The sequence below is a fragment of the Carassius carassius genome, chromosome 2, assembly GCF_963082965.1.
Source record: "Carassius carassius chromosome 2, fCarCar2.1, whole genome shotgun sequence".
Lineage (NCBI taxonomy): Eukaryota > Metazoa > Chordata > Actinopteri > Cypriniformes > Cyprinidae > Carassius > Carassius carassius.
The window spans coordinates 25,077,037-25,101,981 of record NC_081756.1 but is presented as its reverse complement, the minus strand read 5'-3'; the positions used below and the strand labels follow the sequence as shown (position 1 = coordinate 25,101,981).

Genomic DNA, 24,945 nt, shown 5'->3' with positions numbered 1-24,945 from the left:
TATTTCACACCATAATTATAGACTGTGACACTGTAAAGATCTCAGATTAGAAAAAAAATAAATAAATCACATATACATATCTCAGAGTTTATACACTTCTATGGTTTATTAAGGAAAACTAGAAGTACAACACCTCAGACCAGTATTCGGAAAGGATCTGAGGATAAAGCAGATAAGGTAAATAGGAGGGACATGTTTCATCAATAAAGGATATAGGAATAAAGGAATAAAGGATTTTGTGGGAATATGCATAAACTCTAAATTATTAGCTTGCCAGTTAAACTGTTTGGTTGTTGGCATGGATTTAGAATGTCATTCAGCATCCTGACAGTGGATTCATAGATGGTCCTAAGATTGAGAGAGAGAGAGCAAAACAACATTAACAGTTGTACAGCTATCATTGTATATAGAACTCCAACAGCTTTCACAATATGTCATCTAAATCTTCTACCTCTGTATATTGTCAGAGTGTTCTGCAATGATGTTGTAATGGCTCTGTATCTGTCTGCGTACAGAAAAAGCAAATTCCTTCAACTCTACAATAAATGCATCGGCTGTGAGGAGCAGAAAAGTAAAAAGTCATTTACTCATAGGAATTTATCTTTGTCTAATTTTTCACTGTATATCACTATTTCTTCTCTAAGTCCAACACCACTGGACTAGTTATATGCTTTAGGCTGTGTAAAATTAATTTGGGATGCAAATCTTTGAGAATGTGTTTAGAATATTTTTATAAAGTTCTCACATTTTTACTATCAAGCATTCAGATGTTGGAACAAAGTAAAGGCCTGTTCACACCAAGGATGACAACTATGAAGTTTTAAGAATTGTTAAAATTCTGTGAGAATAGGGAAGGCCACACCACAACTATAATGTTAACAACACAGAGGAACAAATCATTGGAATCACTTTCAGATCTATTTTATTTTCCATTTCATGAATGATAATCAGAATTCTTTAAAGAGCTTAAGCATTTAAAGTGGAGGATGACATATCCGTTGGTGCAGATGCTTAGTTTTAGTCATCTTTACAGTTATCTTTCTTGGTGTGAATGGGCCTTAATAGTAGCAAAAAAATCTAGCATCCCATTGTTTGATGATGGTCAGAATTTGTGTAACTGCAGCCCATTGTGTGATACTATCGATGCCCTCTGACTCAATGGAGGAGCTTATTTCAGACATAAAAAACTTAGAAGATACCAGAAAATGAATCAGAAGTGTTCAATAGTATAAAAAAAGGCTTTTAGTTCTAGCTGTTGTTGAAAGTTTCCTTGGTAACAGCAGGTGATCTGAGCGTCACTTTGAGTATGGTGTTCGAGAGAGGTGAAAGGTCATTAACTGCTCTAGAGTCAACACCTCTTCCACATGAAAGATCTGCATGAAGAAATATCAGATTGTTGCTTTCGACATTTATTATTTCAAGCTTCAGTGTCTCAAATTGTTTCTTTTGAACATTAACTTATTTTTATACATGGTTTTAGATAACTTTCCCACACTGCTTATGGTTTCCTTTTGTCTCAAGAACAAAATATATTCTTATTTATATCACTCATTCAAAAAAGACATCTGAGTAAAAAGAAATGCTTTGAGCTCAACAAAGGTTTCAAATAAACAGACAAATAAGCAATGCCACACAAACATCACACAACATAAAAAACTGAAGAAATTAACGGATTTACCTTCTGCAAAGTGCGGCTGATATCAATAATAACTGCTGCACAGAGTGATGAGAAGACTCCTGTGATGAACTCTGACCTCTCAGTTGTAAACTTAGTCTCCAAAATGTCATACAGAGCTTCTTCAGAAGAGCAACACAGCTAAAGATACATAAAGAAAGGCTTTTTTTTAAAGAAAGAGTAAGAAAGAAATGTTGCCAGGTACAAATTTCAGTCAAATGTTTACAATACTAACTTTAGTTTAAATATGTACATGTGCACACAGGTTTGTTAAACACAATCAGAAACATCTGGAAATGCAATGGAAGAGTATTTAAGGAAGGCCCTAATGTCTCTTTTTAAAGGCCTCACCTCCTGACCCTCTTCCTTGTCTTTACGTAGTCTATGCGCTATGATTTCCACAACTTTCTGGAAGATGTTGGTCAAAATGCGGATAGTGAGGGATGGTTGATCTTCCTGTGTCTAAGCCTCATGGGAAAGGCAGCCCTGTGCCACCTCAGTAAGCAGAGCGAGCACATGAGGGATGCACATGTATGCTTTTTCTAAATGAACCCAAATACACACACAACTGTATTAAAAGCACTACTCTATACAGTGCTGAGACCAGAAGACTAATTCGCCTAGGGGTCCCTTGAGATTTTCCTATGGGTTAAAATAATTGGGTTTTTCAATTTAGGAATAAAACAAAGTCTGTGGTAAATTTAAATTTACAATATTGGACGTTTTGCTGTACAGTACAATGTAAATTACACATAGCCATACTAAAAGTGCAAATTTTAAAGCAGTTACGTTAATTTTAGTGCTGGACAACAATTATGTTATTTTCAAAACGTGATTAATCGCACATTTTTTTTCTGCAATGAATCGCGATTAATCGCTGTAATGCAGTACAAACTTCATAATCACGGGAAGAAGGAGGCGGGAACCGGCGGACATTCAAAATGAACTTTAATACTAAAATAAACACAAAACAGCGAGACAGCCCCTCGCGGACGACTGTCGCGCACAAATAAAAACCAAACACAAAATAAAGCCCAGGCCTGGTCCTCTCTCGTCCTTCACTGCCGTCACTCCTCTTTTGTATCCTTCCAATCTCCTCCGTGGGACTCAAACCGGTAATTGTCGCAGGTGTCGCTGATTTCCAAATCACTCCACCGGCCTCGCTCTGTTCCCACGGCTCTCGGCCCCGCCCCACTTGTCACAATCGCATTGTTATGCACAAATAATTGTTGGCATTAATTAATTCATTCGTTAATGCGATAAAGAATTAACTTGCCCAGCCCTTGTTAATAAAAAATAAAAAACATTTTTTAAATAATATTTATAATGGGTAACTAACTACACAAGAACATCTAGGTTTAAGTGTGTGCAGTTCAATTAATTTTTACCACAGACCTTGTTTTACACAAGAATTGAAAAACCCATGAAAAAAATCTCAAGCAAACCCATGGCGAGTCCTCTGGGTTTTGGCATCACAGCTGCAGCACTCTATTGTAAACCTTTGTGGGAGGGTGGTCAAACATCGTATCTTGACTAAACACAACTCATACAATCACTGGGCCCTTGATCAGCATAAATACTTAATCCTCACGTGTCTGCAGTACAGAGGCTACATGCTGCAGTAAATGGTCTCTGAAATCACTGTCTCCTACAGAAACCCACAGCACATTCTTGCACACTGTTAAACAAATCTGACAATGATACAGAAAGGTAAAATAAATTATAAACATGCAACACAAAATCATCACAAAACTCATTGCGAAACTGGATTCGTTTTAGGATTAGGCCTCATGTATTGTCTATCATTTTCAACAAGAAAAACACTTTTTAAAATATAAATGTTATATATAAAGCCTTAAAATGTTTTGCATGTACACTAAAAATTTTTTGGTAAAATTGTTGGCTGAATTTATTTGATCAAAAATACAAGAAAGGTAATATTGTGAAATATTATGACAATTTAAATTGACAAATTGCCAGAAGAAAAAAGAAGAGCAGGCCAGAAAAGGTGGGTCTCTTTTCTCTTCCCAGAACACTGAATGCTCAGGGATTTGAGGAACTCCCACTGCTCTGGGTACTATATGATTAGAAAGAGGTGCTGATTTATGAGTTTTATTTGTTCAATCTGAAAGTGACCTTACAGACTATTCAGGCCACTACTGCTTGAACTGCAGTTAATAAAATCCAAGTCATGTCCAATGAAAACCATTTGCACAGTTCAGTATAGGACAGATGGAAGATGTCAATACTGTATAATAGGCATGAGATTTTGAGACCTACTTTAACTGCTGCAATGAATCTTTAACTCAGTGCTTGAGAATGTACAGGTATTAACAAACAACTTATTTTCTTTAAAACTCTCTTCACATCTTAACATCGTTTGAGTGAGTGTGTTCAATGAATGTTGGCTTTGTTTGGAGTGTGAAGGACTCAAAGAGTGAATGCAGTGGAGTTACTGCAGTACACTCACTTTGTGTTGAAGATGGATTCTGAGCTGGCCATGTAGGATAAAAGCTCTCAGCACTGTCTCAGTGAATTTCACTCTGACCTCTGCTCTGCTCAGGAAGGAAAACAGCGACTGCACACATAAACAAAAGAAAAATGACAACCTGCTGCTGTCTGTCATTAATGTTTATTCATACATTGAAGACTAACCAGTGTTATTTCAATGTTAAACAGATCATTCATTTTCTGTGGTATTGCTGTACCTTAATATTACTGTTATACCTACCTGAAAAACTTAAAGTACAGTTCATTTTAGCTTGTCAGTATTGTGTTATTCTTTAGTATTACTCAATACAAGTGTGTTATTCTATGTTATTTACTTAATATGGTATTATCTTACTTATAATATTATGCATAACTATGACAGAAAGCAATATACTGATCAATATGCTGAGTTATTCCCAAATACTGGATGTCATGAATAGGGTCAGATGTATAAAGGCCCTCCCATAGGGCAGTACTAGTAATGTTGAACAGGATTGGACACATAAAAGACCTCCCACTGGGAGGTCCTGGTAATATTCCACTAAGTTGTATCTGTGACCTAAACTGACCTCTGAAATGCACCTGTGAACTAAAATAACCTTGTGAACTTTGGGTGATTTACAAATGCTGACATCAATAGTAAACAGACGTGGGGGGATGTCTCACGTGACCATAGCCAACCAATAGGGAGAGATTGTTTAATTGTTGACTTGGCCGTATTCCACCATTAAGAGAAATATAGTGATAAGGGATGGCAAACTTGGCAGGCAATGCCAATTAAAAACCGGAACTACCAAATAAGGTATAGAGATAAGGGTATAAAAGGAGTGCATGGACAGACAGAAGATTCAGATGCGGTGCACGGCATCTCGGCTTTGTTGCTTTGAGTAATAAAGTCTATATTCTGACACCTGACACCTATATTATTAATTTGACTGAAGAAATTCATCATCTGCCTTAAGACACGACATCAGCACTATATCCTCCAACATCTGTACAAACCAGGGACTTATGCAAGGATCTTGTTTGTGGACTTCAGCGCCGCTTTCAATGCCATCATCCCGGACACCCTTCAGAACAAACTCACACAGCTCTCTGTGCCCACCTCCATCTGTCAGTGGATCACCAGCTTTCTGACAGACAGGCAGCAGCTGGTGAGGCTGGGAAAACTCACATCCAACACCTGCACCATCAGCACCGGAGCTCCCCAGGGCTGTTTTCTCTCACCACTGATCTTCTTCCTCTACACAAATGACTGTGTAACAATATAGAAACTTCATAATACCGGGAAGAAGGAGGTGGGAACCAGCAGACATTCAAAATGAAAGCTTTAATAACAAAATAAACAGAAAACAGCGCGACAGCCCCTTGCAGACGAGACTGTCACGCACAAACAAAACTAAAACAAAATAAAACCCAGGCCTGGTCCTCTCTTGTCCTTCACTGTCATTGCTCCTCTTTTGTATCCTTCCAATCTCCTCCGTGGGACTTGAGACTGGTGAGTGGAGCAGATGTCGCTCATTTTCCAAACACTCCACCAGCCTCGCTCCATTCCCACGGCTCTCGACATGGCACCACTCGTCACAGACTGCAACTCTAAAGACCCTTCTGTCAAACTCCTGAAGTTTGCAGACGACACCACAGTTATCGGCCACATCCAGGACAGAGACGAGTCTGCTTACAGATGAGAGGTTAAGCGGCTGGCTGTCTGGTGCAGTCACAACAACCTGGAGCTGAACACGCTCAAAACTGTGGAGATGATTGTGGACTTCAGGAGAAACCCTCCTGCTCTCCCCCCACTCATTATCATGAACAGCAATGTGGCTGCAGTGGAGTCATCCAGGTTCCTGGGCACCACCATCTCTCAAGACCTGAAGTGTGTGGAATTACAAATGTATAAAATGTTAAATCTAGGTTTCAATGTATTAGTATATAAACTAAAAAGTTATGTACATTGTGTTTTAACATTTTGAGGTTAAGATGATGACATTCTGAGATGATCAAGTCAAGCAGCCCAGGTTTCTGAGACATTAACCTTTTGTCTTCATGCACTTCCTGACTATAGGGCAGGGTCCCAAGATAAAGGCACAGCTGTGTCTTTTGTTTCTATGGTAATGTTAAGGTAAGGGTGAGACTGTCAGGCTGATTGGATTAGCATCTATGCATTTGGTGCCAGTGTCTGATTCCTGTACTGCATTTGCATTTTATTGGGTTGATTGTCTCCACCTCAACTGTATCTAAGTACCTCCAAAGTAACACTGCTTTGGTTAGACTTGGATGATTGCAGCGATGCACAGCGAGTCCTCAAAAAAGACTAACTTCAGTATGAAAGATATCCCATGTCTCCTGGTCTTCGCTTCTGAGTTTCCAACAAGTGGGACATTCACATTGACTCCACTGTGAAAAAGGTCCAGCAGTGGATGTACTTCCTTCATCAACTGAAAAAGTTCAACTTGCCACATGCACAGATGACACAGTTTTACTCGGCTATTATTGAGTCAGTTCTTTGCTCTTCTATAAATGTGGGTTTGGGTCAGCCAGCAAATCAGACTTAAAGGGTTAGTTCACCGAAAAATGAAAATTATGTAATTAATAACTCACCCTCATGTCGTTCCAAACCCGTAAGACCTCCGTTCATCTTCGAGACACAGTTTAAGATATTTTAGATTTAGTCAGAGAGCTCTCAGTCCCTCCATTGAAGCTGTGTGTACGGTATACTGTCCATGTCCAGAAAGGTAAGAAAAACATCATCAAAGTAGTCCACGTGACATCAGAGGGTCAGTTAGAATTTTTTGAAGCATTGAAAATACATTTTGGTCCAAAAATAGCAAAAACTACTACTTTATTCAGCATTGTCTTCTCTTCCGTGTCTGTTGTGAGAGAGAGTTCAAAACAAAGCAGTTTGTGATATCTGGTTCGCGAACGAATTATTCGATGTAACCAGATCTTTTTGAACCAGTTCACCAAATCAAACTGAATTGTTTAAAATGGTTCGAGTCTCCAATATGCATTAATCCACAAATTACTCAAGCTGTTAACTTTTTTAATGTGGCTGTCACTCCCTCTGAGTTAAAACAAACCAATATCCCGGAGTAAATCATTTACTCAAACAGTACACTGACTAAACTGCTGTGAAGAAAGAACTGAAGATGAACACGAGCCGAGCCAGATAACGAACGAACGATTGACTCGAACAGTATGCAGAAAATTAAGTCAGTATATCATCATAAACAGGCATTTTTGGCTTAAGTAAACATAAACAGATGAGAAAGAAAACCCATGTACAGTGTTCACTGATCTTGACTGAATATATTTAATAACTTTAATGAATCTATATTTTATTTGTTAAAAGAAAACGTACTCGGTTACTAAACGTAACCTCGGTTCTCTCTAGAAGAGCGAACGAGTACTGCGTCTTAGCTAAGACGCTACGGGAAAAGTCTCTTTTCACGAAATACTGAAGCAAAAAATTATCCTTAATTTTGTATTTTTGTAAAGCGCATTTGCAGCAGTACACAGCCATAGGCGAGACGGCTTGTTCGCTCATTGGCTTGTTCTGCGGCAACTGCACAGCCTATCGAGTGCAGGCTGATGCAACATCAGACCAATAAGGGCGCTTCGCGCCCTTCTTGCCACTTCCCGCCGAAACGGGTGTGGCCCAACCTATAAAAGGAGCTCGAAAAGGCTGACTCACCTGATTTATTTCATCGCCGAAGCGAACCAGAGTGAATCGTACGCACGGCAGAGAACGCAGTACTCGTTCGCTCTTCTAGAGAGAACCGAGGTTACGTTTAGTAACCGAGTACGTTTTCTTACGAGAGCTCTCTCATACTGCGTCTTAGCTAAGACGCTACGGGAACCCAATGTAAAACGCCGTGCGCGTAGGGATCACACACCAATAAACCTGAAGCAACGTCCAGGATTTACAGTGCACAGTCACCTGAGGGACTCACAGAGAGTCCAGGACAGAAAAGGGAAAAAGCCTTCCGTCCTATATCTAGCAGCATCCGTAGATGCCGCAATATGACATCACACAGCCGAGACAAGGCCTGACCAATGTGGCAATGCGGGTCTTACGCAATACTGCCCATATAACAGTCGGCAGCGCATAGCGCTCGTGAACTCAGAATTCCCCTCAGGGCCCTGATTCGACTATACCGACCACAGCCTTGCTTGCAAGGGGGGGACCTCCAGGTTATAGAACCTGATAAATGTAGACGGCGAGGCCCAACCTGCCGCCATACATATATCCTGCAAGGAGATCCCAGTAGACCACGCCCACGATGAGGCGACGCCTCTTGTGGAGTGTGCTCTGACGCCCAACGGGCACTGAAGGCCCCTGGAAGCGTAAGCTAACGCTATGGCGTCAACTATCCATCTGGATAGAGTCTGTCTCGAAACAGCCATTCCCTTGGAACGTCCACCGAACGAGACAAACAGCTGCTCCGTCTGCCGAAAGGCAGCAGAGCGAGACACATAAGCTCTTAAAACCCTGACAGGGCAAAGAAGACTCGAGTCTCCATCCTCCCCTGACACCAGCATGGCAGACAGGGCAATAACCTGAGCCCGAAACGGTGTGTTGAGGGATTTCGGCACATAACCGTGCCTAGGTTTGAGTAAGACCCTTGAGTCATTAGGCCCAAACTCCAAGCACGACTGGCTCACCGAGAGCGCGTGCAAATCACCCACACGCTTCACTGAAGCGAGAGCCAACAAGAATACTGTCTTGAACGACAGATGCTGAAGGCTAACCGATTGGATAGGCTCAAAAGGGGGACCCTTCAAGGCCTCCAAAACCGCCGCGAGGTCCCACATAGGGACTGACGGAGGTCAGGGAGGATTCAGCCTCCTAGCTCCTCTGAGGAACCGGATGACTAAATCGTTCCTTCCTATTGACTGACCGGACGCCGTTTCAGAAAACGCCGCGATGGTCGCCACATAAACTTTGAGCGTGGAAGGGGCTCTGCCCTTATCCAACAGCTCCTGTAGGAAGGAGAGAACCTCCGTCACCTCACAACTAAGGGGTGAATAACCTCGAGCTGTTCACCAGCTGGAGAACACCGACCACTTCGAGGCATACAGACGTCGTGTCGACGGAGCTCTAGCCTGAGTGCCCACACATGGAGGGACCACAACTCCGGTTGAGGGTGCCAAATCGAGCCCCTGGCCTGCGAGAGGAGGTCCCTCCTCAACGGTACCGGCCACGGGGCGACATCTGCTAACTGCATCAAATCTGGGAACCATGGTTGGTTCTTCCAAAGAGGTGCTACAAGCAGTATTGAACATCTCGTTTCTCTCACCTGTTTTATCACCTGCGGAAGGAGGGTTTTCGTGGGACGCGAAGAGGTCCACCTCCCCCATGCCAAATCTCTCCCACAACAGCCGGACTGTTTGCGGGTGTAGAGACCATTCGCCCGTAGGAACATTGCCTCTGGACAGCCTGTCTGGACCCAGATTCTGCAGCCCAGGCACATGCACTTCTCTCAGCGAGTGCACGTTGTGCTGAGCCCAAACCAGGAGGCGTTCCGTCAGCCTGCACAGGTTTCGGGACCCGAGACCGCCCTGGTGATTTATGTAGGACACCATGGACATGTTGTCCGAACGGACTACGACGTGGTGATCCTTGATATGGGGACAAAAGCGCGTCAGCGCGTTCTCCACTGCCAGCATTTCCAGGCAGTTGATATGATGGAGCTTTTCCCGTTCTGACCATAGGCCAAAGGACAGTCTGCCTTCGAGCAGCGCTCCCCATCCCGAATTTTCACACTCGGGGAAGCCCTCAGGCTTACACCTGATCGGTACCAGCCGTTCGCTGTCCAAGGTGCTAGAGCCGCAACACAGCTCTGATCGACCTTGAAATGCAGCCGGCCAGACGCCCACGCTCTGCGCGGCACCCGAGCCTTCAGCCAGAGCTGCAGGGGGCGCATGCGGAGCAGGCCCAGCCGCAGAACCGGAGATGCTGAGGCCATGAGACCTAGAATCTTTTGACAGTGTTTGAGCGACACGGTTGCGCCGCAGCGGAAAGAACTCGCTGCGTGCTGAATGCCCATCACGCGCTGTGGTGACAGCCGCGCCGTCATGGAACAAGAGTTCAGAACTATACCCAGAAACAGGATCGTCTGACTGGGGTTCAGCGAACTCTTCGCCCAATTGGCACTGAGGCTGGGCTTCTCGAGGTGATCGAGTAAAACGGCCCTGTGGTCCACGAGCTCCGCTCGTGATCGGGCCAGAACCAGCCAGTCGTCCAAATAATTTAGCACTCGTATGCCTCTGAGTCTGAGAGGAGCGAGCGCTGCATCCATGCACCTCGTAAACGTACGAGGAGCTACGGACAAGCCGAATGGCAGGACTGTAAACTGGTATGCCTGGCCCTCGAAGGCGAATCTCAAATATCGCCTGTGGTTTGACGCTATCTGTATTTGAAAATACGCGTCCTTCAGATCTATTGACATGAACCAGTCCCCTCTGCGAATCTGCGCGAGGAGCTTCCTGGTCGTGAGCATTTTGAAACTGCGTTTCATCAATGCCTTGTTCAGCTGCCTTAGATCCAGTATGGGCCTGAGACCCCCGTCTCTTTTGGGCACCAGAAAGTATCTGCTGTACAGCCCCCCCTCGCTTTGAGCTTGAGACACAGGCTCTACAGCCCCTTTGCTCAACAGTTTTGATATTTCGGCCCGAAGTATGTGTGCTACTTCTGTTTTGACCGTAGTTTCGACGCGCGCTGAAAAGCGCGGTGGGCGTCGACAAAACTGTAGCGAGTAGCCTCTCTTTATAATGCCTAGCACCCAATCCGAAACCCCTGGAAGCGCTGACCATGCATCTGCATGAATGGCTAAGGGCTGGATGCGAAGCGCGCTCTGTTGACTGGGCAACGGCGGCGCTCGAGTGTGCTGCGCATCTGAGACGGGGAGCGCGCTGATCACAGTGGGCAGATCGCTCTTCCTCGACCCCGTCCCGGCGCTTAACCGACTGGGGGGAGGCTGAGCGGGTCCCGTGGGACTCGATATATCTGCGAGTAACCGTGGGCTGCATGTGTGCACATTTACCACTTTCAACTCGCTGTCTGCCTGTGCAGAATGTACGTGCACGGGCCTCATTTTTACAGAAGCCCCGCGCCGTATGTGACATAGTGTATGTGGGCACTGGGAAGTGGGCACGTTTACTATGCGGCGCGCTCGACCGATCTGTGTCGATCTTATGTGCGCTAGCCTTGTGTGCAGGGCTGTGCTTACATGTGGAGATGGGCACTGAGTAGTGGGCATCGTCACTGCATTTATAGCACCATCGGCTGTGGCCGGACGAGCGTGCACGGGTTTCGTTTTTACAGAAACCACATGACACGTGTGACATAGTAATTGTGGGCACTGAGGGGTGGGCACGCTTACTATGCAGTGTGCGCGACCGACTTGAGTCGACATTATGGGCGCAGGCCCTGTGTGCAGTGCTGTGCTTACATGTGGAGATGGGCACTGAGGAGTGGGCATCGTCACAACATTTATAGCACCATCGGCCGTGGCCGGAACACCAGAAAAAACACTCTTTTTGTGAAACATCTGGGTATCCGTGATAACGGCTTTTGTGTGCAGGCAAGCGGGCACTCGTGCAGGCTTGCGCATTGCAGAGGACACTGAGGCAGTCACAATTCTTGGAACTGCAACAGCGGCGCGCTTGGGTGAGAGCTCGGCCGCAGCGGAACTCGAACACCGGCGCTTTCCCAGCAGTGCTAGGATGCTTTCGGGGCTTCTGGCTTCACCGCAATCCTCTGCCGCGGCTCCCGCGGCGCCGGCTTGAAGAGCGAGAACGGGGTCCCGAGCTGCGTTGCTGACGCTGTCGCGATGACGCAGCAGGAGGCGGTGGGCATGACTGAGAGCTCTGTGGGTCCGGTCTAGAGCGGCTAGCTGCAGAACTGGAGCGCTTCGGCAAGAAGTGCTTGAACGCCTGCGAAGCTTTCTGGTCCTCGGCGAATCTCTCCACAAACTCGTTGACGGAAGATCCGAAGAGGCCGGCAGGAGTTAGCGGCGCGTTGAGGAACGCAGCGCGCTCAGACTCCTTGATGTCAGAAAGCGTCAGCCACAAATGCCTCTCAGCCACCGTAGCGGAAGCCATAACTCGTCCCATGGTCTGTGCAGCGGACTTAGTAGCGCGGAGGGAGAGATCTGAAGCACTCCTCAGATCCGCGAGACAGATCGCTTTAGGTCCCATCTCATCCAGCTTGCGGAGAAGATCGCCCTGGAAAATCTGTAGCGTAGCCATGGTGTGTAGCGCAGACGCAGCCTGCCTAGCAGCAGAGAATATCCGTGCGAGCAGCGATGACGTCATTCGGCAGGCTTTGGATGGCAACGCCGCCTTAGTCCGCCGTCCAGCAGAGGGCGGGCAAAGGTGTGCTGCTATAGCCTGTTCCACCGGCGGAAGTGACAGGTAGCCTCTGTTCTTAGCACCGTCCAGTGCGGAGAATGCTGGCGAAACAGATGAGCGGATTCTCGCCGAGAATGGAGCGTCCCAAGCTTTCGCCACTTCTTCGTGAAGCTCAGGAAGAAAAGGGGCGTGCTTTGAGCTTGAGGAAGAGCGCTCATCTGGAAGATAGCTACCATCCAGCCGGGAACGTGAAGGGGGCGCTGGTGCAGACCACTCGAGGCCGAGGCTCGCCGCGGCCAGCTAGAGTACATGCATCAGCTCCTTATCGATCCCCCCGTCTGCTGGGCCTCTGAGCAGTGGGCGCGAGATCCACGGAGCTCGCCCAACCCTCACTGCCCGAAGCAAGCAGAGAGCACGTGTCTTCTTCCTCCGACGCGGGCCTGAGATCCACTTCCTCAGATGACGCGTCGGCAAGCAGCGGACGCTGAGCATCGGGAAGTGATGCAGGGGAGGCCGGCGAAGCGGAGGGAACCGGCGAGCTTGGCCGAGCTGGAGGTGGTTCTGGTAGGCGCTGCGAGCGGCGCTTCTTACGGCGCTGCGGCGCAGCGGATGATGCAGGCTTCGAGAAGGATGCCAGGCGAGTCCTCAGAGTCACCATAGGCATTAACTCGCAATGAGGGCATCCGCCGTCAGCGAGCGCGAGCGCTGCATGGTCCTCACCCAGACAGGAGACAAAGGAGACGCAGATGACGTGACGATCTCCTTCACTGAGGGGGGCTCTGCACGAGCCGCACGAGGGCATCTTTAAAAAGACGCAGCTCTTTTGTGAATGCTATTTTATTACTGACTGTTTACGTTTCTTTAACACTTTAATATTTTACATTTATATTAATCTAGTTGTTTTTACTGTGGTATTTTTTTAAGTGTTCTGTACGCTGCTGATTTTTGCTCATGTTATTCAGCTGCAACAGAATGCTTTGTAAAAAGACAGAATAAATTTAACAACTAATTTTTTTTTTATATATTGGATTCTAAGAATCAGAATTGATATGCAGAATCACAATCGGAATCGATAAAATTCAAAAATTACACAACCCAAATCAACAACATTACAACTGTAAAACGCAAATACACTGATTGACGAAACATTTAGTTTAGATGATTATATTTAAAAAATATGCCTAAAAATACCCTATCTCCCCCCTCAAATAATAATTATAGTCACCTAAAGGGGGAATTCTCCCCAATTTTTCAAAATGAAATTCAGGCCCTGATAAAAGCAGAAAATTTTAACGTAATATCTGAAGACCTAAATACAACTTCCCTTGAACAAAACAATTATATAATCTCATCAAAGCCTTTGACTAATAAGACTAATAAGGCCAGAAACATTATGTCAATTTAGCTAAACAGCCTTGTCCAGCAGTATCTTCAAAGAAAGACATGTGAAAACCTGCAATTACCATATTGATTATAATGACAGTAATATCACAAAAAGAGTAAATGTTCACCAATTTTTTGTAATAGCCATCATCAAACCTCTTTACTTTCCATTTGTTGAGGGCTCTATGGTGCAGTCTGATCTGATCCAGCGGCAGTATGAACAGACAGTCTCGTGTTTTAGGGTGCAGGAGCAGATAATCCAGATAGTCTAGGTCCAGATCTGGTTTTGACTCTTCCAGCCCATCAAAATGCACTTTGCCAGTTGTATCTTCATCACCTTGCTGTGTGATGTGATTGAGTGTGAGTGATCATTGAGAATATGAAAATACCATAAAAACCTAATGACCCCCAACATGGACACTTTATTTACCGCTCTCACAGGTACAGCCTCCACAAGCCAGTCCTCTATCAGCTCCACAATATGGCTGATCTGCCCCCAGCTACAGAGACACTCCACCGACTGACTGTATGATGTCACAGCGGTGCCCGCTTTCAAACTCCTCAAGTGAGACATAACTTTATTCCTGCAGAGAGGAAAACACAGTTATGTAATATACACAGACTGCCCTACAGATCACTCTAAAGCCTTGAAAACACACTCAATCCCACCAGCATTAAAGGATGCCTATTAGATCAAATGGGAATCAGAATTGGCATTTCACTTTTGAGCCAACCTGCTGTTCTGGGGAGATGGCTGAGACACCACGCGGATTGTGCTAACAATCAGCAGGAAATACAATTTTGAAATGCTCTTTTCTTCATTGAACTGTCCTTTACAGGAAAAGCTCCACGAAAAATTACAATTCAGATTAATCTTATGTCAAGTTTTTTTTTTTTTTTTAGCTGCACTATTGATTTAAACGGGGCATTTAACAATACCAGCTGCACTGAGGGGCATTTGAGGATGAGAGTCCTGCTAACATCAGAGCTGGAACAGCAGAGACAGGAAGTAGAGAGGCTAGAAGAATGAGAGGGGCTTTACACCCTTCCTCCTGTGCACACATATACACAAACTGCATCATGTTAGAACCATATTGCACCAGCTTTAAAGATGTGATTACAGTGTCCAGTTTTGCTCTTTGAATTGTCCTTTGGTTCCCTGTGTGATTGTGCCTCTTACATGAAAGATTTTAAGATACCGGGGCAGAACAGATGAGAACTTTGACGTGGTTTAAACGAAGGCCTCTTGGTTAGTCTTGAGACATTTCTGAACCCTCTTCCATAGAATGACGAGGATCTCCAGCAGGCTGGCGATGGAGCCAGTGTCCTGCGCTGAGAGAACATCCTCCAACATCTAGTGCCATTGACAAACATAAACAATATTATTACTTATAGCTGTTTGAAGTTCCCCATCGTAGCTCGGCAGTTTGTAGGACATTGTGGAAGACATTTAAGAGATTCTGTTTTTAAAGAAAATATGACTACGTACACAAACCATTTGAAAGTTTGGTATTTTTTAAAAGGAAGTCATTTAGGGCATACTTGTAATAAAATAAATCTAAAATACTCATACTTGTGATTCTGAATAAATAAAGCAGTATTGATGTTATAAAATCAAAAACATGACACCTGTAATTTAAATAAATCATTTAATTCATACAGACTTAATTAATATGTAATATATTTAGTTTCTAATGGATTATAAAAACTTAAATACAAGAAGCTCTAAAATATTTTTTTTCAGTTCTTCTTTAGACCATTAATGTTAAGTGAAAGTGAAAAAAAAGTGAAGTGAAGTGACATTCAGCCAAGTATGGTGACCCATACTCAGAATTTGTGCTCTGCATTTAACCCATCCGAAGTGCACACACACACAGAGCAGTGAACACACACACTGTGAGCACACACCCGGAGCAGTGGGCAGCCATTTATGCTGCGGCGCCCGGGGAGCAGTTGGGGGTTCGGTGCCTTGCTCAAGGGCACCTAAGTCGTGGTATTGAAGGTGGAGAGAGAACTTGACATGCACTCCCCCCACCCACAATTCCTGCCGGCCCGGGACTCGAACTCACAACCTTTCGATTGGGAGTCTGACTCTCTAACCATTAGGCCACGACTTCCAAATCCACAAATAAAAAAGGTTCCCTTTCAGTCGGTCACTCTCAACGCCACGTCGGTGACCGACACAAAATGGGATATCGCTTCGATAGAGCAATCTACTTCGAGTGTAAACTAAACGAGCCAATGCACATTGGCATGCAATTATTGCATCCAGCTGCTGCTGATCACAGCGTGAGTTTAAGAAGGCAGCAGGTGCAATGCATACCAGCTCAAAGGTCTCTTACGAGGCAAGCATATGCTTGTCTGAGCGGACAACACATCGACTGTTGCGTACATCAACCAACAAGGTGGTCTTTGTTCCCATCGCATGTTACAACGACTCCATCCCCTGACGATCCAGCTGATTTGGAGATAGTTCAGAGCCACTCAGGTAGACCTGTTTGCTTCTCCAGAGACCTCTCACTGACAGTTGTTTTACTCCCTGACCGAGGGAACTCTCAGCATGGATGCACTGGCACACAGCTGCCCGCGGGGCCTACGCAAGTATGCGTTTCCCCCAGTGAGCCTTTTCGCACAGACACTGTGCAAAGTCTGGGTGGACAAGGAGCAAGTCTTGCTAGTGGCGCTGTATTGGCCCACTCTGACCTGGTTCTCCGAGCTAGTTCTCCTCGCGACAGCCCCTCCTTGGCCGATTCCTCTGAGGAAGGATCTACTGACTCAGAGACGGGGCACCATTTGGCACCCACATACAGACCTTTGTAAACTCCATGTCTGGTCCCTGGACGGGATGCGGAGGTTCTAGGTGACCTACCCCAAGAGGTAGTGAACACCATTACTTCGGTAAGAGCACCGTCTACGAGACACGCTTACACCTTGAAGTGGAAACTGTTCACCGAGTGGTGTTCTTCTCTCCAAGAAGATGCCCGATTGCGGTCATGCTTTCCTTTCTGCAGCAAGGGCTGGAGTGAAGGCTGTCTACCTCCACCCTCAAAGTCCAGGTTGGTGCTATTGCTGTGTACCATGACCCCATGAATGGGAAGTCTTTGGGTAAGCATGACCTCATTGTAAGGTTCCTTAGAGGGGCCAGGAGGTTAAATCCTTCCTGGCCCCCCTCTATACCCTCTTGGGACCTGACTCTAGTGCTTAAATTGCTACAGCAGGGCCCATTTGAGCATTTTGAGACCTAAGCAGTACTCGTATGTGTATAGTCCACGGTATAGCCTTAGAGCCTGTGTTTCCCCGGCAGACTTCTGCCTTTCCAAGAGAGTTTTAATCACCTCAAATTTCTCCATATACACCTAAACAGATGCTATATGTGTATTTGCTCCCGAGACCTCCTTCGGGAAGGATGGGGCTTCCGCAGCGTCCCTGTTCCAAGCGGAACGGGTACGTTTTCCCAGTGTTATCCAATCTCACCCAGTGAGGTAGTGCTTTGACAATGTTGAGTGGAACTACTTGTTCTGAGCCCCGGCCTACACCTAATAGGGGCGCAGGTGGCTTGCACAGGGCACTGGAAGGGGAAGCACCCATGGCACTTTGATAAGGATCCCATTTTGCGTTGCTCACCGACATGGCGTAGAGAGTGACCGACTGAAAGGCAACGTCCCGGTTACGTATGGTAACCCTCGTTCCCTGAAGGAGGGAATGGAGATGCCACGTCCCGTCGCCATGGTTGCTGTACCGCCACTGAGCTGCCGGGTCTCCGAGACGTTCAACTGCATCTGCCTGAGAAAAAACAACAACAACAACAGACTGATTTTATTAAAGTTATTTTCAAGGCTTTCAATGTAGTCTCACACACCTTTAGTCTCAAAAAACCTTTAATAGTATTTATTAGTTCTAACAAATAATTTCCTCACAGGAGAGACTTGGTGTTGTTTCAAAACAAATAGGAAAAATATATATACTGTATATAGTTTTACCAGCATGCTTATCTCTACATGGCTTCTGCTAATATAGGTTAGATTGCTTTAGATACCTTTTTTTAAATATGAAAAATTTCTCAGCAGTGCCACAAATTGATCACCTCCATGCCATGCCAATTGGTGGGTTTTTGCTAAATGTGAGCCAAAATCATCACAATTAAAAGAACCTAATACTTAAACTACTTCAGTCTGTGTGCACTGAATGTATTTAATACACACATTTCACAATTTGAGTTGAATTACTGAAATAAATTAACATTTCCATGACATTCTAATTTATTGAGATGCACCTGCATATATTGAGTGTAGCTGGTATTTGGTTTTTATATTATTGCAAGTGGTCTGACTCCCCTTCGTATTGTCTCTTAACATAAACAAAGTTACAAAGCAAAGCATTATAAAACAAGAGGTCAGGAGTGTTTGAATTACTTTGGGAAAAACTGCAGCTGATTCTTAATAGTTTCGTGCTGCCAGCACATCAGTGAGCAGCAGACAGCACACCCCGATGCTTTTCTCATCATAGCTGGGGATTTCAACCATGCTGACCTAAAGAGTTTGTTTCCAAAAATACACCAACACATTAACTTTCCATCACGAGGTAATAACATTTTGGACTTTGTTTAAACCACACAGAGAGGAGCTTACAAAGCCCTCCCCCTCCCCCACATCGGAGCCTCAGACCACATCACTTTTATGCTAATGCCTGCATACAGAACGCTCATTAAAGTCGCCAAACCAGTTTACAAACAGATTAAAGTGTGGCCAGAAGGATCATCAGAGGTTCTTCAAGACTGCTTCAACACAACTGACTGGGACATGTTTAAACAGGCTGCCACATGCAATAACACCACTGACCTCCAGGAGTACTCAGACACTGTCACTGCCTACATCAACAAGTGTATTGATGATGTAACGGTCACAAAAACCATCACTGTTCGGGCCAACCAGAAGCCATGGATGACAGGGGAGGTCTACAGACTCCTGAAGACACGGAACGCTGCCTTCAGAGCTGGAGATGAGGTGGGCCTGAGAACAGCTAGGGCCAACCTGTCCCGTGACATCAGAGAGGCTAAGAGACAGCACTCTAGGAGGATAGCTCATCAATTCAGCGACAGCAGAGACACTAGGAACCTGTGGCAGGGGATACAGACCATTACAGAATACAAGCCCCCACCACGGACCTGTGACAACAACATCTCTCTGCTGAATGAGCTGATAACCTTCTTCTCTCACTTTGAGCAACAAAACAGCACCACTGCACAGAAGACTCCACCTCCCCCCGGCAACCAGGTGATGACACTGACCTCACAGCGTGAGGAGATCCTTCAGCAGGATCAATGCACGCGAAGCTCCGGGTCCTGACAACATCCCTGGGCGTGTACTGAAAGACTGTGCAGCAGAACTCACTGATGTCTTCACAGACATTTTCAACATCTCACTGAGTCAGGCTGTTGTTCCCACATGTTTCAACTACCACCATCATTCCAGTTCCGAAGAAGCCATCTCCATCCTGCTTCAATGACTACCGTCCTGTTGCACTTACCCCCATCCTCATGAAGTGCTTTGAACGGCTAGTCATGCACCACATCAAGTCTGCCCTCCCCCACTCCCTGGACCCCTTCCAGTTTGCATATCGGTCCAATCGGTCGACTGATGATGCCATCGCCACTACCCTCCACTCAGCACTCACACATCTGGACAAAAAGGACTCATATGTCAGAATGCTGTTCATAGAATTCAGTTCAGCATTCAACACAGTCATCCCTCAACAGCTCATTTACAAACTGATTCAGCTGGGGCTCAACACTTCGCTGTGCAACTGGCTGTTGGACTTTCTGACTAGAAGACCTCAGGCAGTACAGGTCGGCAGCAACACATCCAGCACCATCACACTGAACACTGGGGCCCCCCAAGGATGTGTGCTGAGTCCCCTCCTCTCCACTCTGCTGACCCATGACTGCACACCATCCCACAACTCCAACCTCTTTATTAAGTTTGCAGATGACACGACTGTGGTGGGTCTCATTAGCAACAAAGATGAGAGAAACTACAGGAGTGAGGTGAGCCGCCTGGCCAAGTGTTGCAGTGACAACAATCTCTCTCTGAACGTGGAGAAGACAAAGGAGATTGTTGTAGACTTTAGGAGAGCACACACTCAGCACGTTCCTCTGACCATCAACGGTGTGACTGTGGAGAGAGTGAGCAGCACCAAGTTCCTGGGTGTGCACATCACAGAGGACCTCTCCTGGACTGAAAACACCGCAGCACTGGCCAAGAAATCACAACAGCGTCTCTACTTCCTCCTCAAACTGAGGAGAGCCAGAGCCCCACCCCCCATCATGTACACCTTCTACAGAGCCACCATCGAGAGCATCCTGACAAGCTGCATCACTGTGTGGTATGGCGCCTGCAACGCGTCCTGCCGAAAGACTCTGCAACGCATAGAGAGAGCAGCTGAGAAGATCATTGGTGTCTCTCTCCCCTCCCTCCAGGATATTTATGGAACACGTCTCACCCGCAAAGCCCTCTGCATCACAGGTGATCCCACTCACCCATCACACAGCTTCTTCAGCCTGCTACCATCAGGGAGGAGACTGCGGAGTCTCCAGGCCAGGACCAGCAGACTGAAGGACAGCTTCATCCACCAGGCTGTCAGGAAGCTGAACTCACTCCCGAACCTGCCCCCCCTCCCCTCTTCTGCCCCAGGCACCACTGAACTATGACCCCCCACACACACACACACTAATTATATGATGGCATGCACTAGTCACTTTGTGCAGCATTGGTCTGCTCACCACCTCATTCAGCATGGAACTGACGTCATTCCACTACCTCATCAGTCAGTTAAATAAAATAACTGCTCTTGAGCCCTTTGTCACTTGTCACTTTAATCAGACTTAATAAGATATTTTTAATAAGGGATTTTTTTTGCACTAAAAATCTTTTATCTGCACTGTTGTTCACTTCATTGATTTGCACTATATCTGTCATTTGCCTTGCACTGCTTTATTTAACTTTATTTTTAATTTTATTATATGCCTTTTTTTACATTCCCTTACTGTATAGTTGTATCTACATTTTATATTTGATCTAGATTTTTTTAGGCTTTAATGTTATCTGTATGCACCGGGGTCTGAGAGTAACGCAATTTCGATTCTCTGTATGTATGTACTGTACATGAGGAAATTCACAATAAAGCATACTTGAACTTGAACTTGAATCATCTGAATGAAGTTGTCGTTCCACGCAAGGAAGGTAAGGAACTGTTTCCCCTGAAAAATAAGCAATAAACAAAATTATATAAAAATGATCTACAGTGGAAAATAATGTCTCAGGTGTATGAGCCCACAAACACATATACACAAACCTCTTCTTGTTTAATATGAAAGACCTTGAAGAAACACTGGAGGAGAGGATCAATGACCTGCTGCCCTCTCTCAGGTGCAAAGTCTACACCAAGAAGCACCTTTCGTAGAGTACATAGCCTTCCGAGCTCACTGACCTAGGAATATACCCAGAAAGCATGAACACTTTTCAACCACAATATAGAATATCAAATGATCTGCTTGTTTATTATATATAATGGATATAAAGTTGTTCTAGTACCAGTTCCTCAAGGGTAACAGTGTTCTCCAAACATTCAAGGAAAAGCAGTCCATCCAAACTCCTCCTTCCCTTCTAGATCCCGTCTCCATCAGCATTCAAACAGCCAATAAATAACCTGCTAGGAGTGTGTGTGACAGTGACAAAGCACTCTCTATACCTGGAGTAAAAGACAACAATGGAGGAAATATATACACTCCAACCCTATTAAAGAAAAAAATAAATAATTATGAACCTTTTTTAAGTGTCCAGTGGTGATGTAAAAATGATTATTACTGTATTCATCAAGGATGCATTATATTGATGAATGTGACAGTGAAAACATTAATGTTACAAATACTTCTATTTCAAATAAATCCTGTTATTTGGCTTTCTATTCATCAAAGAAGTTTCACATTTCCACAAAACTACTTCTCTTTTTCTTCTGCTTATCACGGGGACAGCAGTCTAAGCAGAGATGCCCAGACTTCCCTCTCCCTAGACACTTCCTCCAGCTCTTCCGGGGGGATACAGAGGCATTCCCAGGCCAACCGAGAGACATACTGTAGTCCCTCCAGTGTGTCCTTGGTCTTCCCTGGAGCCTCCTCCTGGTGGGACTCGTCAGAACACCTCCCCAGGAAGGCGTGCAGGAGGAATCCAGAACAGATGCCCGAGACACCTCAGCTGGCTCCTCTCAATGTGGCTCCTCTTATCTTCAGGAGGAACCGTAAGGGGCTGGTGCATTGTGGATCGGGCAGCGGTCGAAGCAGGGGCCTGAAGACCTGATCTGTGGACACTGGCCTTAGGGATGTGGAATGTCACAAAAATACTAAGCAGCATTTTAAGCATGGTTTCAACATGGATAATAATAATTATAAACGTTTCTTGAGCAGCAAATCAGCACATTAGAATGATTTCTGAAAGATCACGTGACACTGAAGACTGGAGCAATGGCTGCTGAAAAATCTGTTTTGCCAGCACAGGAATAAAAGCACAATAAAATATATGAAAACAAAACAGTTCATTTAAATTGTAATATTATTTCACATTACTGCATTTTTTTTCAAGAGTTAAATTGCAAGTACTTCCTGTTTAGCATTGGGCACATTCGAGAAGATAAGTGTAAGTGTCATTTTCCTGCAAAATGTCTACAGAGACTGTAGAGACAATTGTATCACCCTCTATTACTGCCATTGTCTGTATCTGAAAGGAAACCAGAAAAAACTACCCAACATTTTGACCCGTTATCAAAAAGATCTTGGTTTTTCTGTCTCTTTCGAAACATTAGCAGTCTTACCTGTTCCTCGGAAATCTCTACTGCCATGTCACCCGCGTCCTCCTCGGCTCCAGTGATCCAGTGCTCTGGAGGGTAAACAGAGAGGCTGTGCTGCAGCAACTTCAGCTGTCTCTCCCACAGCTCCTGCCTCTGACTCCTCTGCAGCTCCAGCAAAACCTCAGCCAGGTCAAACAGATCCGCTCCACCCTTCTGTAACAAACAGCATTGAACAGTGTGATCATCTGAATAATATTGACTGGTGTATATCCTTGATTTTTAACTACCAGTAGTTCTGAAGACTGACTTGCATAGACTTTGCTTTCTTTACTCTGAATGCAAACTTGTTATATCCTGGGGAAAAAAACAGCATCATATAGTCAAAATATAAGGTCTTGCTTGTCTATTGTTCTCTATGGTTGTTCGAACAGATAAAACATTGTATCCATGTATGCATACATTAAGTACATTACATTAATAACTTCTGAATAAGCACACTTTAGCAAACATTTAAAAAGATAACTTATTATGGAAATAATATACTTAAAAAGAATATACTTAATCCCAAACTCAGTGTTATGTTTTTGGACACACAACTGCATGTTTTATTTATGGTAAGTTAAATTGTAATGTAATTTCTAATGAAACTTTAAGTCATGTTGTTATTTAGCACATTTTAAAAATATGTATATATATATATATATATATATATATATATATATATATATATATATATATATATATATATATAAAATAACTTAATATGAAAGTACTGTTTGTTTTTGTTGTGTGTTAAATGTTCGATTCTACACGTGCACATTCAATTCTGACGGAGATCGTGGTAAACATGACTCCTGGACGTGGACGTGCTCATGATGGACAAGACTCCAGAAACTGCTTTCGTTTCGACATTTCACTTAGAGTCAGAAAATACAGACAGACAGAACACAATTACAGCGCACCTCGGCAAGTAACTTGACGTTACCACTGATATTTGATTTGTATTATTGTCCGTGCACAGAATGTTTCGACACGGAAGGATTTTGTTTTACATATGCAGAACAAAGCATTATTTTCTGAACTCTATCAGCACATAATATATAAATATTTTCCGTCCAAGCAAACCTGTTCAAGAGGGTCTGCAGCCAGACCCTTCTCAACCTGTTAGGTTGTTTACATGTAACGCAGGAAGAACAGCGCCTGCCGTTCTTAATGTGACAGCGCCACCTGCTGTAGGCGAGATGAACGGCGCTGGAGTTTGAATGCAACATATTTTATCGTTGTAGAACGTTATTTACATAACGCTTCAAAGTAGACTTGTTCATTTACTACTCTAAGATATACAACTAACAGCTAATGTCCAGCAGATGGAGCCAAAAGCACTTTGTATTTTAAGTCATTTCCAATACTGTTAAACAACGAGAGGCACAGAAATGAAGAATTATCAGAGATACTACAGATGATACATTATATTGTAATTACATACTTTTATGTTATAGAAAAATATTAATAAAAAAATAAAACTTGATCTGTTTTCCCTCTTTTTAGAATGCCAAGCAAAGGAAACTTTAGATTTTTGTTATTAGAAAATAACAGTATCATGTATCATCAGTATCATGCTCTATAATTGAGTATTGCTGGACCTAATAAAGGCCTAAATATTGAACATTATATTTTATTAGGTTGCTTTAACACATTCCACAAAACATGTGAAACAAAGATAAAAAAAGATAAAAATGCATTCAGGCTCTTTGCAAGTTTTTCAATTGCTAACATCCCTTTGTCCAATCTGTAGCCTAGTCACATTTCCAAAATCCTATGCACAGTTAGTATAATATCGGTCTCTGTAGGCTATATAATTAACATATATATATATATATATATATATATATATATATATATATATACACACACACACATATATACATATATATATATAGGCCTATATACAGTATATATCCCACATAATAGATGGCAGTTGTATTACGTATTTTTGTTATCTTGCATTAATGTCTCGTTGCAAATAAAGCATTTGCTACATTAATTCTGACTCTGTTGTCTTATTTTTCCTTCATAAACTGTACATTCTGTAAACCTACCTGAGATGGGTCATTTTCTTTTTTGTACTGAATTTCTGCAGCAAAGAAACAAAACGCATGCATTTACTAAAAACAACAAAACTAAAATGTAGAGAGGTTTCAAAA

General features: G+C 44.1%; 1 pseudogene; it reads right to left on the bottom strand.

The window, feature by feature from the left end:
• Positions 1 to 134: 134 nt before the first annotated feature.
• LOC132098790 (condensin-2 complex subunit G2-like) lies at positions 135 to 23,653 on the bottom strand (annotated as a pseudogene).
• Between the last annotated feature and the right edge of the window lie 1,292 nt (positions 23,654 to 24,945).